Genomic DNA, 11,450 nt, shown 5'->3' with positions numbered 1-11,450 from the left:
AATCCATTTCTCAAAAGAGCAAACAGATTTTTTTATATTCAATTTTGAAATCTGACATGGGGCTAGACATTTTGTCAAATTCCCAGCTGCCCCAAGTCATGTGACTTGTGCTCTGATAAACTTCAATCACTCTTTACTGCTGTACTGCAAGTTAGAGTGATATCACCCCCTCCCTTTCCCCCCCCAGCAGCCAAACAACAGAACAATGGGAAGGTAACCAGATAGCAGCTCCCTAACACAAGATAACAGCTGCCTGGTAGATCTAAGTACAGCACTCAATAGTAAAAACCCATGTCCCACTGAGACACATTCAGTTACATTGAAAAGGAAAAACAGCAGCCTGCCAGAAAGTATTTCTCTCCTGAAGTGCAGGCACAAGTCACATGACCAGGGGCAGCTGGTCATGTGACTTGTTTCCATTGAAAAGGAAAAACAGCAGCCTGCCAGAAAGTATTTCTCTCCTGAAGTGCAGGCACAAGTCACATGACCAGGGGCAGCTGGGAAATTGACAAAATGTCTAGCCCCATGTCAGATTTCAAAATTGAATATAAAAAAATCTGTTTGCTCTTTTGAGAAATGGATTTCAGTGCAGAATTCTGCTGGAGCAGCACTATTAACTGATTCATTTTGAAAAAAACATTTTTTCCGATGACAGTATCCCTTTAAAGATGTCCCACCCCTTTAAGCACTGACATAATATTACAGATTTTTCTCTCCAGATTAAAAAGTTGTTTTATCACAGTCGGGGCTGTACTAGAACCAACATCATTACGGCTTGCGAGAATAAATGGGAACTAATCCAGGGATCCCAAATTTGGAAAGCGGTTTCTGCAAGCGAAGACAAAAAAAAAACCTGCCGTATAAAGGCTCATTATGAAACCAGGATTATTTTTGGCCGGGAGAAATATGAATGGGAGTGGAAAAAAATATGTGTAATTTTAGTCTTCAGAGGAACAGTGAGAAAGTGAGAAAAAGCTCAATATTCACATAGTCACCAGCCACTGTGTAACATATAGTCGTTGCCTCTAGGGATCTGCAAATTTATTCGCCAGGCACGAATTCGCTGGCAAATAAATTCGCGAAACTGCCGCAAATTTGCGCCGCGTCAAAAACGAGACGCCGACGGCTTTTCGTAATATTTTCTCAGTCTCGCAGGAAATTCGCTAATTTTTCGACTAAACGCCCCAAATTCGCCCATCACTAGTTTCGAGAATAATGTGACTGCTTGGTAAACATAAACAATTGCTCTGCCACTAGAGGCACTCTTACTATCTATATTCTAGGGTGGGTTTTACATGTAAAGAATAGTGATGGGCAAATTTCACGCCGTTTCCGAATTTCCCGCGAAACGGCGAAAAATTATCGAAACTTGAAAATTGACGGCCAAGTAAATTTTGATGCCGGTGTTAAAGTCAATGCGCGTGTCCAAAATTTTTCGCTGGCGATTATTCGCGGGAGTTTCATCAATTTATTTGCCGGTGGCGAAACGTGGAAATTCGCTGCAAATTCGCGCCAGGGAAATTTATTTGTCCATCACTAGTAAAGAAGCTAAAAAGAAGTCTCGCTGTATAGAATGATTCCTGCTTGTATTTTTAAGTAAACATTAAATGGCTTATTCTAAGCAACTTTTCAACGGGTCTTCTTTGTTTTAAAAAGTTGAATTATTTGTCTTCTTCTGACTCTTTCCAGCTTTCCAATGGGGGTCACTGACCCCATCTAAAAACAAATGCTCAGTAAGGCTTCAAATGTATTGTTACTTTTTATTCCTCATCTTACAAGTCAGGCCTCTCCTATTCATATTCCAGTCTCATATTTAAATCAATGTATGGTTGCTAGGGTGATGTAGACCCTGGCAACCAGATTTCTGAAATTTTAAACTGGAGAGCTGCTGAATTTTTAAAAAGCTAAATAAATTTTAAATTTGAAAGCCACAAAAAATAAAAATCAACTGAAAATTGTCAGAGAATAGCACTCTCTTCATCACACTAAACATTTCTTTTAAAAACACAAGGTCTCATTAAAGGGGAACTCCGGCTTCCAAACCAAATTTTGATAAAGAGGCCACAGAAACCCCTAATATCCCCATCACAGTTACCTGTTTCTTCAAAAAGTCTGAATAAATGGCATTTTCTATGCTGAAATCCAGCTGTGTAACAGTTCTTCTCTTTCTGCATCATTTGAAATCCTGGCAGGGAAGGAGGAACTACATAACCCACAATGCATTGCACTGGGATGTTCCTTTCCTTATTGAAATCACATGTGCAGGGAATTATGGGGTTTGGAGGTGCAGGCTGAGGACAGGTGTTGATACAAAGTAACAGTAGTCAGACAGCTCAGCAAAGTAGTCAGACAGATCAGCAGGAGAGCATTATTTATTTTTTATAGGTTTATAATTATTTGCCTTTTTCTTCTGACACTCTGCTGCTTTCAAATGGGGGTCGCTGACCCCTTCTAAAAAAGCAAATCGTCTTTATAGATACACATTTATCATTATTGCTAATTTGTATTACTCATCTTTCTATTCAGGCCCGCTTCTATTTATATTCCAGTGTCTTATTCAGATTGATGCATGGTTGCTAGGGTAATTTGAAGCCTAGCAACTAGATTGCTGAAATTACAAAACTGGAGAGCTGCTGAATAAAAAGCTAAATAGTTTAAAAACCACAAATAGTAAAAAATGGAACCCAATTGCAAATTGTCTCAGAATATCCCTCTCTACATCATACTAAAGATCCCATCATCTAACATAAACAGTAACCGTTGCATCGATAACCGGATCTACTCAACCTGGGCAATAATCACAATATGCAAATAACACTCAGCCGCTATGATGGTGATATTTCAGCAGGATTTCGGCCAAATTCTTCTGCCCGGCCGAACCGAATCCGAATCCTAATTTGCATATGCAAATTAGGGGTGGGAAGGGGAAAATGTTTTCACTTCCTTGTTTTGTGACAAAAAGTCACGTGATTTCCATCCCACCCCTAATTTGCATATGCAAATTAGGATTCGGATTCGGTTCGGTCGGGCAGAAGGATTTGGCCGAATCCGAATCCTGCTGAAAAAGGCCGAATCCTGGATTCGGTGCATCCCTAATATTTTGTAAGGCTCAGTAGGATTTTGCTGAACTACATCTCCCGACGGCCATAGGGAACAATCTCTGCAACTGCCAAACATTTATCAGAAGCAGGCGGGGGGGGGTTCCCAGATATATACACAGTCCTTTCAGGCATACACAGAGCACATAAGAGGCAGGAGTGAAACCAAGGCTGGGGTGGAAGTTAATCCTAATGTTAACACACAGCTTACTCTCTAATGTCAGCCCCAGTCTGTAGCCCTGCGTCCCCATCTGTCAGTTTCTGACATCCATCCTGGGCGTGTCGGTGGCCCACAATCCCCTGCTGTACTGGCAGGGCTCGTGCACCTTCTCAGCAAATAGGGTCAAGTATGTTTAGTATCGAACTTTGTTTATGGAATAAAATCCTGCCGTGACATTTTGTATTGAAGCCAATGCAATTCCACCCGCCATTAAAGCGGTACGTGCTATTCCTATACACGTCTCCAGGAACCATGGCAGCCCCAACCATTGTGATATCACTCCGACCTCACTAATATTCATGGCATTACAGAGAGCAGCACTAACACACACACTACTAATCCCGAGGCTCAACCCAACAGCACACGCTAGAATTCTTGCACACGTCAATAAATCTATAGAGTGACTTTACTCTATTCCTAAAACTGAAGAGGAAAATGACACAGCCACATAACTGCAGAGTTATTGACGGACGAATAAACTCGCCGGCGTCCATTAATTTTGGACGCGCGTCCGGAAAGTCGATGAAGTCAAAATCGTTGTGCGACAACACTATTCAGACCATTGACTTTAAAGCCAGCATCAAAACTTTTCAGACGTGCGGCCAAAATTGACGCCAGCGCAATTTTCAAGTTTCACTATTTTTTCGTGAATTTTTTGCCGTTTCACTATTTTTTCGGCAAAGCGAGACGGGAGAATTTCGCCCATCACTATATAGAGTTAATAGACCCCCACTTACTCTACACAAACTGCACTCCACAACCAGCTACAGAGCCTGGTCTTCTCATTAACGCCAACAACACACACTCAGGGGCTTATTTATTAGTGCTCTTACTCATGAGCGTTTTTACCTGCGCTCCCCGGCGTTCAGCCACAGGGAGCGCAGGAATAGACGCATTTCATTTTTTCAAATGGGGCTGTACTCACACAGGTGCATGTAGGCGCCGAACGCAGGAAAAATGCAGCATGTTGCGTCTCAACCTGCGTTTGGCGCCTACATGCGCCTGTGTGAGTACAGCCCCATTTGAAAAAATAAAATGCGTCTTTCCCTGTGCTCTCCTGCAGCTGAACGCCAAAAAACGGAACGCAGGGGAGCGCAGGTAAAAACGCTCATGAGTAAGAGCCCTTAAAGTCCGAATGCCAAAAACTCAAAAATTAGAGGGTTTTTTTACTATAAAATCCAAATTGTTAGTGGAAAAAAACCTCACATTTTTCAGAATTTATTAAACCTCGAAGGGTGTGAAAAGTCCGAAAAAAGTACTCCATCTCAGACCTGCCTAAGTCATGTAGAAGTCAATGGGAGAAATCCCGAAGATATCCTGATCTGGGCTGGGTTTCATGCAATAATCCAAAGAATTTGTGGTTTTCCAAAAAATTTATATGATTCCGATTTTTTCGAGTTCTTTTCCGCACAGGAGGTTTTTAGAAAAATTATTGATAAATAAGGGGGATAAAAACTGTGTGGATTTGGTCGGAGAAAATTTCAGAAAATAATGAGGTATTTTCGGATTTTAAAGGGATTCCATCATGATTTTTATGGTGTAGTTTTTATTTCTAAATGACACTGTTTACACTGCAAATAATTGACTGTACAATATAAAATGTCATTCCTGAAGCAGCAAGTGTATTTAGTTGTAATATTGGTGTGTAGGTGCATCTCAGGTCATTTTGCCTGGTCATGTGATTTCAGAAAGAGCCAGCACTTTAGGATGGAACTGCTTTCTGGCAGCCTGTTGTTTCTCCTACTCAATGTAACTGAATGTGTCTCAGTGGGACCTGGATTTTACTATTGAGTGCTGTTCTTAGATCTACCAGGCAGCTGTTATCTTGTGTTAGGGAACGGCTTTCAGATAATCGATTGTTTCTCCTACTCAATGTAACTGAATGTGTCTCAGTGGGACCTGGATTTTACTATTGAGTGTTGTTCTTAGATCTACCAGGCAGCTGTTATCTTGTGTTAGGGAGCTGCTATCTGGTTACCTTCCCATTGTTCTGTTGTTAGGCTGCTGGGGGTAAAGGGAGGGGGTGATATCACTACAACTTGCAGTACAGCAGTAAAGAGAGACTGAAGTTTATCAGAGCACAAGTCACATGACTGGGGGCAGCTGGGAAACAGAGTTACTGTTAATGGAAGGAGAAATTAAATGATCTCATATACAAATGGGACATTCCATTAAAAGTATTGTAAATAAGGAAATCAATTCCAGAAGAGCAAGCGGCTGCATTTCTACAGTTGGAGGAAATACCTTTCCCCCTAGTTTCCTCGTCTCCTGATGCTTCTAGTTGCAGTTCACGGACTCCTGACCAGGATGTTGGTCCGCACATAGTAAATTTACTTTACCCAGCCTGCTAAAATTTGAAACAACACAAAACCCCAGAGCACATGCAGTAGAGTTGTGCAGAGGCGTGGTGATGTTTACTCATACCTGTATTTGTTATTATAGGCTTTCTCTTCTGAAGGCAACTACTCTTGCGGTGTCACAGGAGAAAGTGATGTAAGGGCAGCTATCAATACAGAACTGCTACATATCCCACTATTTATCCAATGCTTGCCTCCCTACTCATACCACAATGGGTGAGTATCCAATAACAACTCATACTTTTGGCCTTTGGTCCTCTAGGAAATGAATCCAAATTTCACCCTAATGGTCTTTTAGGCTGTATGTCCCATCCATTGCCAAGAGGGGCAGCAACAGTTTGGAGACCTCTTACCTAAAGGGCTCAATCTATATTCCAGTTCTGGGCCAAAAACTGCTTAATGCAACCACACTTGATATCAAAGGTGACATAAGTCAGGCTTACGACACTACAAGTACTGGGAGGGAGTGGGTCTCAATCAATGCATACTGTATAGGGCAAAGAAATCCAAATACAGAACGTAGACTGAATGACCAGCAACAAGAGACAATCAGGACCTAAATGTGGTGGAATATAAAGATGGGCCTGGTAGCTCTATATTTTCTCTGGATCTATCCAATGGACTATTGGTTTTCTCTATGATAAAGTTGGCAAAATATGCAGTTTCTGTTTCTGTTAAAGTCTCCATTGTTGAGAAGTTGTCTGCCTTGAGCCCCACTTATGCCCTTCCATAACAGCAGCCCTTCCATTTGCTCATTGACTCTACAATGAAATATCATACATTTCTGCCAGCAAAGGTAATCTTATTTAACAATAGGAAAATGGTACGGAGGATAGGGTTGCTATCTGTGATCTAGGCCTACTATATCTCGATTTCCCAAATATTCTGGCAAGGAATTATTTTGCAGAATTTTTACTGTCATTAAACCATCATGCCCTGATGGCATTGCAGTCAATTACCTATTATTAATGTATTGATTAATATCAATATAGTCAAACTGCCTGGCCCAATCTGAGCATATATGGCTCCGCAAGTCATTGTTTTCTCATGGGACAGGAGTGGATTTAAAAATGTGGTGAGGTCACTAGGGATGTAGCGAACTGTTCGCCGGCGAACTAGTTCGCGCGAACTTCGACTGTTCGCGTCCGCCGAATGTTCGCGAACGTCGCGCGACGTTCGCCAATATGAGTTTGCGTTTGATTCGAACAAAAATCGTTCGACCATTCGACCATTCGATTCCTTCGACCGCTAAAATCGAAGGATTTTCGTTCGAATCGAACGATCGAAGCCATTCGATTGAATGAAATCATTCGATAGAATGGCTTCGATCGTTCGATTCGAATGAAAATCGTTCGATCGAACGATTAAAATCCTTCGATCGTTCGAATCGAACGATTTTGCGGGTGTTCGAAGTTCGCGAACTGTTCGCATTTTTTGCCGGCGTTCGCGAACACATAAACGGCAGTTCGCTACATCCCTAGAGGTCACAAGTGGATTGTTTAATGATAATGAAATAAAAGTGTCAGAGGTTACATCATCTACTGACCCCCAGCAAACAATCAGAAGGTGGCATTTACTGCTCGCCACTTAGAAAGCAATCATCTCATTGGTTGCCATGTTCTACTAGATTTGGTGCAAACTGCTTCTTTTATTAGAGTTTCCTATTTACATAATATCTGTGCTGGTGATTTATGTTATGCATTTTTACTGTATTTGAGGCAGGTCCCAAAGTTTTCAAATATTTTCAGTGGAGCATTATTTATGGAATATGCAAGATTCTACACTTATTATTGATAGAAATCCTTCCTTAGGCTTCCCTGTTTCAACATCTACACCTCTCCTAGCTCCAATGGCCTCATTTACTCCCATTCTTATATCCCTGTTTTATTTCACTTTCATTTCCTTTATGTCCATATCCGTGATATAACAGTTCCTTGTATGACATTTTATTAAATCAATATTATACCTGTACACTGCCCAGCATTGTACTCAGATTCCTTCTGTTCCACAGAGCTTTCAATCTATTTGCCTCTGCCTGGGGTACAGAAAGTCAAACAGACTTTGCTTAGATCACAGGGGAAGCTGTAAGGATCTAACCCAGTCATAGTTCCCCTCTTTGTTCACTGAAATGCCTGGGAAACACTCAGACATTGCATTTTCTACAGAAATAACATAATTTATCAAAATTTTTAGTCCAGTGAAACTCTGCCCCTAGTGGTCAAATACTAGGAAATATGATAAAAATGATCAGCCTTATCCAATAATACATTTCTTATGTAGTATTTCTTATATATATATATATATATATATATATATATATACAGGTATGGGACCTGTTATCCAGAAGGCTCGGGACCTGGGGGTTTCTGGATAATGGATCTTTCCATAATTTGGATCTTCATACCTTATGTCTACTAGAAAATCATATAAACATGAAATAAAGCCAATAGGCTGGTTTTGCTTCCAATAAGGATTAATTATATCTTAGTTGGGATCAAGTACAAGCGACTGTTTTATTATTACACAGAAAAAGGGAATCATTTAAAAAAATTTGGATTATTTGATTATAATGGAGTCTATGGGAGACAGCCTTTCCGTAATTTGGAGCTTTCTAGATAACAGGTTTCTGGATATGGGTTTCAGTTTATTTAAAAACATAGAAATAGTTCACATTTACAGAATCTATTCTTGATCACTATAAATAAGGTTCCTTGAATTGCTGAACAATTCTCCCAGTATCAGAAGGACCCAGACTCGGAAGCTATCATTAAAATCAGCGAGAATCAGACACATCTCATCTCCCGGCAGCTCCGATCTCATACCCCCTGCCAGGAGCATCTGTCTCTGCATCTCCCTCCGACCCACCTCACCCGGTGTCACCGCTCCTCAGTCCTCACACTATTAATTAGCATCTAGAATCCCCGTTAGCCAGGAAAAGCCTTGTCTAATACATATTGATCTGCTTATCCCCAGAGTGGGCAGCAATGCATTCAGCAGGCACCGCACAGGAGGGTCATATTAGGGTAATACACCCTTTTTAGTGGGTACATTTATAGTGAGGAAGGCAAGAAGATGAGGGTGGTGTAGATTATCAGGGCTACTAACTGAACATTCCTCATATATGCACTACAAATATTTAACAAATGTTCCACAGTATAACACATCCTTCTTAATTTTAGGTACAGGCTGCCAGGGGACCCTTCTGAAACTTGGGGTTAAGAGCAAATAGACTTTGTGCACTAACTCCAGCTCTGCACCAACATCAGTCTGATCCCAACTGGTGACTAAGTTGCACAACTTCAGGAGACTTTCCAATGACATCCATACAAGTATAAGGGCAGAGACACACGTGAAGATTCGAGGAGATTTAGTTGTCCAACGACTAATCACTTCTTCTTCGGGCAACTAATCTCCCCAAACTGCCTTCCCGCCGGCTAGAATCTAAATCGCCGTCGTGTTGGCACTCGGATCGCCCAAAGTTTCCTTGTGATCCAACTTCAGGTGACTTCAGAAAAACGAAGCGATCAGAGTGCCTTCCCACCAGCTAGAACGTAAATCGCGAGTGGTATGGCACCTGGAGTGCTTCATTTTCTGAAGTGGGAGATAAGTCACCCGAAGAAGAGGAGATTTGACGCTAGACGGCTAATCTCCCCAAGTAGCCCCGTGTGCCACTGCCCTTAAAGGAATTGTTCAGTATAAAAATAAAAACTGGATAAATAGATATTTTCTTTTTATAAAAATGTATCTAATATAGTTAGTTAGGCAAAAATGTAATGTATAAAGGCTGGAGTGAGTGGATGTGTAACATAATAGCCAGAACACTACTTCCTGCTTTTCAGCTCTCTTGCTTTCCACTGATTGGTTACCAGGCAGTAACCAATCAGTGACTTGAGGGGGGCCACATGGGACATATCTGTTGCTTTTGAATCTGAGCTGAATGCTGAGGATCAATTACAAACTCACTGAACAGTTATGTCCCATGTGGCCCCCCTTATAGTCAATGACTAACTCAGAGTTAGAGAGCTGAAAAGCAGGAAGTAGTGTTCTGGCTATTATGTTACACATCCACTCACTCCAGCCTTTATACGTTACATTTTTGCCTAACTAACTATATTAGATACATTTTATTATTTTGCACAGTCTATTTATTTACCCAGTTTTTATTTTATACTGAACTGTTCCTTTAATGCTGCTCTATGTTCAGATGCTTATTGGGGGTCAATAAGGGAACCTAGTGGGGTTATGGCACTCACTCAAGCACTATCATCATCATCATCAGCACCTCACAGGGGCAATAAACACCCCACTGTAACTATATAATTGTCCTCAATGGCATCACAATAAGTCACCTCTCCACTGACCTCCCATATTTATTAGATCACAAGAAGAGACTCATTGGTCGGATTCCTTGAGGTTGAGCCCTGGGTTCTCCCAACAGCTCCCCAGACACAACACAAAACACTATATACAGAAGCCAAGAAATCAGCCCCTGATCACTGGAATCCAAGTAATAAAAATCCCAGAGGGACTTACCTTTACCTTCACCAGCCCAGGCTTAAAATCCCATGTGAGCTGCCGGTGCTCCCATAGTCCTGTGTGTGTGACTGAGGCTACTCCCTGCTCCTCCTGGAGCTAAAAAGATTGGTCTGTTCTCCGCTGCCCGCGCTCTCTATACAGCTCCACTTTCAGAGACATCTGCTGCTGCGCATCTGCTCTCTTGTGGCCGAAAACGCAAGCTACATCTCCACCTCGAATTCGTTGAAAGATGCTGGAGAATTTTTTGAAGCAAAATTTAACTTTTCCATTTTCCTTTACATCATAGAAATGGTCAGTAAATCAAAACAGTAAAGGAAGGAGAACTCCAGCAGATTCTCGGCAAAACTTTTATTCCAGGTTGTGGTTACAGTGTTCCTTTACCATTTTGATTCACAGACACAGCGGAGTTGTTGGCCCAGAGCAACTAAATTGGAAGCAGAAGATTCAATTCCTCGTCAGCTGTACAGACCGGTAGAGATGTCGCGAACTGTTCGCCGGCGAACTTGTTCGCGCGAACATCGGGTGTTCGCGCTCGCCGGAAGTTCGCGAACGTCGCGCGACGTTCGCCATTTTGGGTTCGCCATTGTTGGCGCTTTTTTTTGCCCTCTCACCCCAGACCAGCAGGTACATGGCAGCCAATCAGGAAGCTCTCCCCTGGACCACTCCCCTTCCCTATAAAAACCGAAGCCCTGCAGCGTTTTTTTCACTCTGCCTGTGTGTGCTGAAGAGATAGTGTAGGGAGAGAGCTGCTGCCTGTTAGTGATTTCAGGGACAGTTGAAAGTTTGCTGGCTAGTAATCGTTTTGATACTGCTCTGTTATTGGAGGGACAGAAGTCTGCAGGGTTTGAGGACATTTAAGCTTAGGTAGCTTTGCTGGCTAGTAATCTACCTTCTACTGCAGTGCTCTGTATGTAGCTGCAGTGGGCAGCTGTCCTGCTTCTGATCTCATCTGCTGACTGCTGCAATAACAGTAGTCCTTGTAAGGACTGCTTTTATTTATTTTTTTGTTGTTTTACTACTACTACTACTACTACTACTATAAGAGCCCAGTGCTATTAGTCTAGCAGTGTTGGGGAGTGGGACTGGTGTGCTAATCTGCTGCTCCTAGTAGTTCAGCAGCACCAACTTTAATTTTTTTTTTTTAATATTCATTTTTTTTTATTTTACTTTTTTTATTTTACTACCGCTGTAGTAGTGTATAAGTTGACCTTTTAGGCATTATTTGCCCTGTAGGCATTA

General features: G+C 41.7%; 1 protein-coding gene across 2 annotated transcripts in view; it reads right to left on the bottom strand.

Moving 5' to 3' along the window:
• The window catches only part of chrm1.S (cholinergic receptor, muscarinic 1 S homeolog), a 56,391-nt gene extending 45,892 nt beyond the window's left edge, over positions 1 to 10,499 (bottom strand). The window contains exon 1 of one of the 2 annotated variants that reach the window (XM_018260081.2): positions 10,209 to 10,499. The gene's annotated coding sequence lies outside the window, so the exon portion shown is untranslated. The remainder of the gene's footprint in view (positions 1 to 10,208) is intronic. The other variant, XM_041560794.1, reaches the window with a different exon arrangement.
• Between the last annotated feature and the right edge of the window lie 951 nt (positions 10,500 to 11,450).

Source organism: Xenopus laevis, chromosome 4S (assembly GCF_017654675.1).
Source record: "Xenopus laevis strain J_2021 chromosome 4S, Xenopus_laevis_v10.1, whole genome shotgun sequence".
NCBI classification, from domain to species: Eukaryota; Metazoa; Chordata; class Amphibia; order Anura; family Pipidae; genus Xenopus; species Xenopus laevis.
The sequence above is the reverse complement of the archived record's forward strand: the minus strand, read 5'-3'. Positions and strand labels throughout refer to the sequence as shown.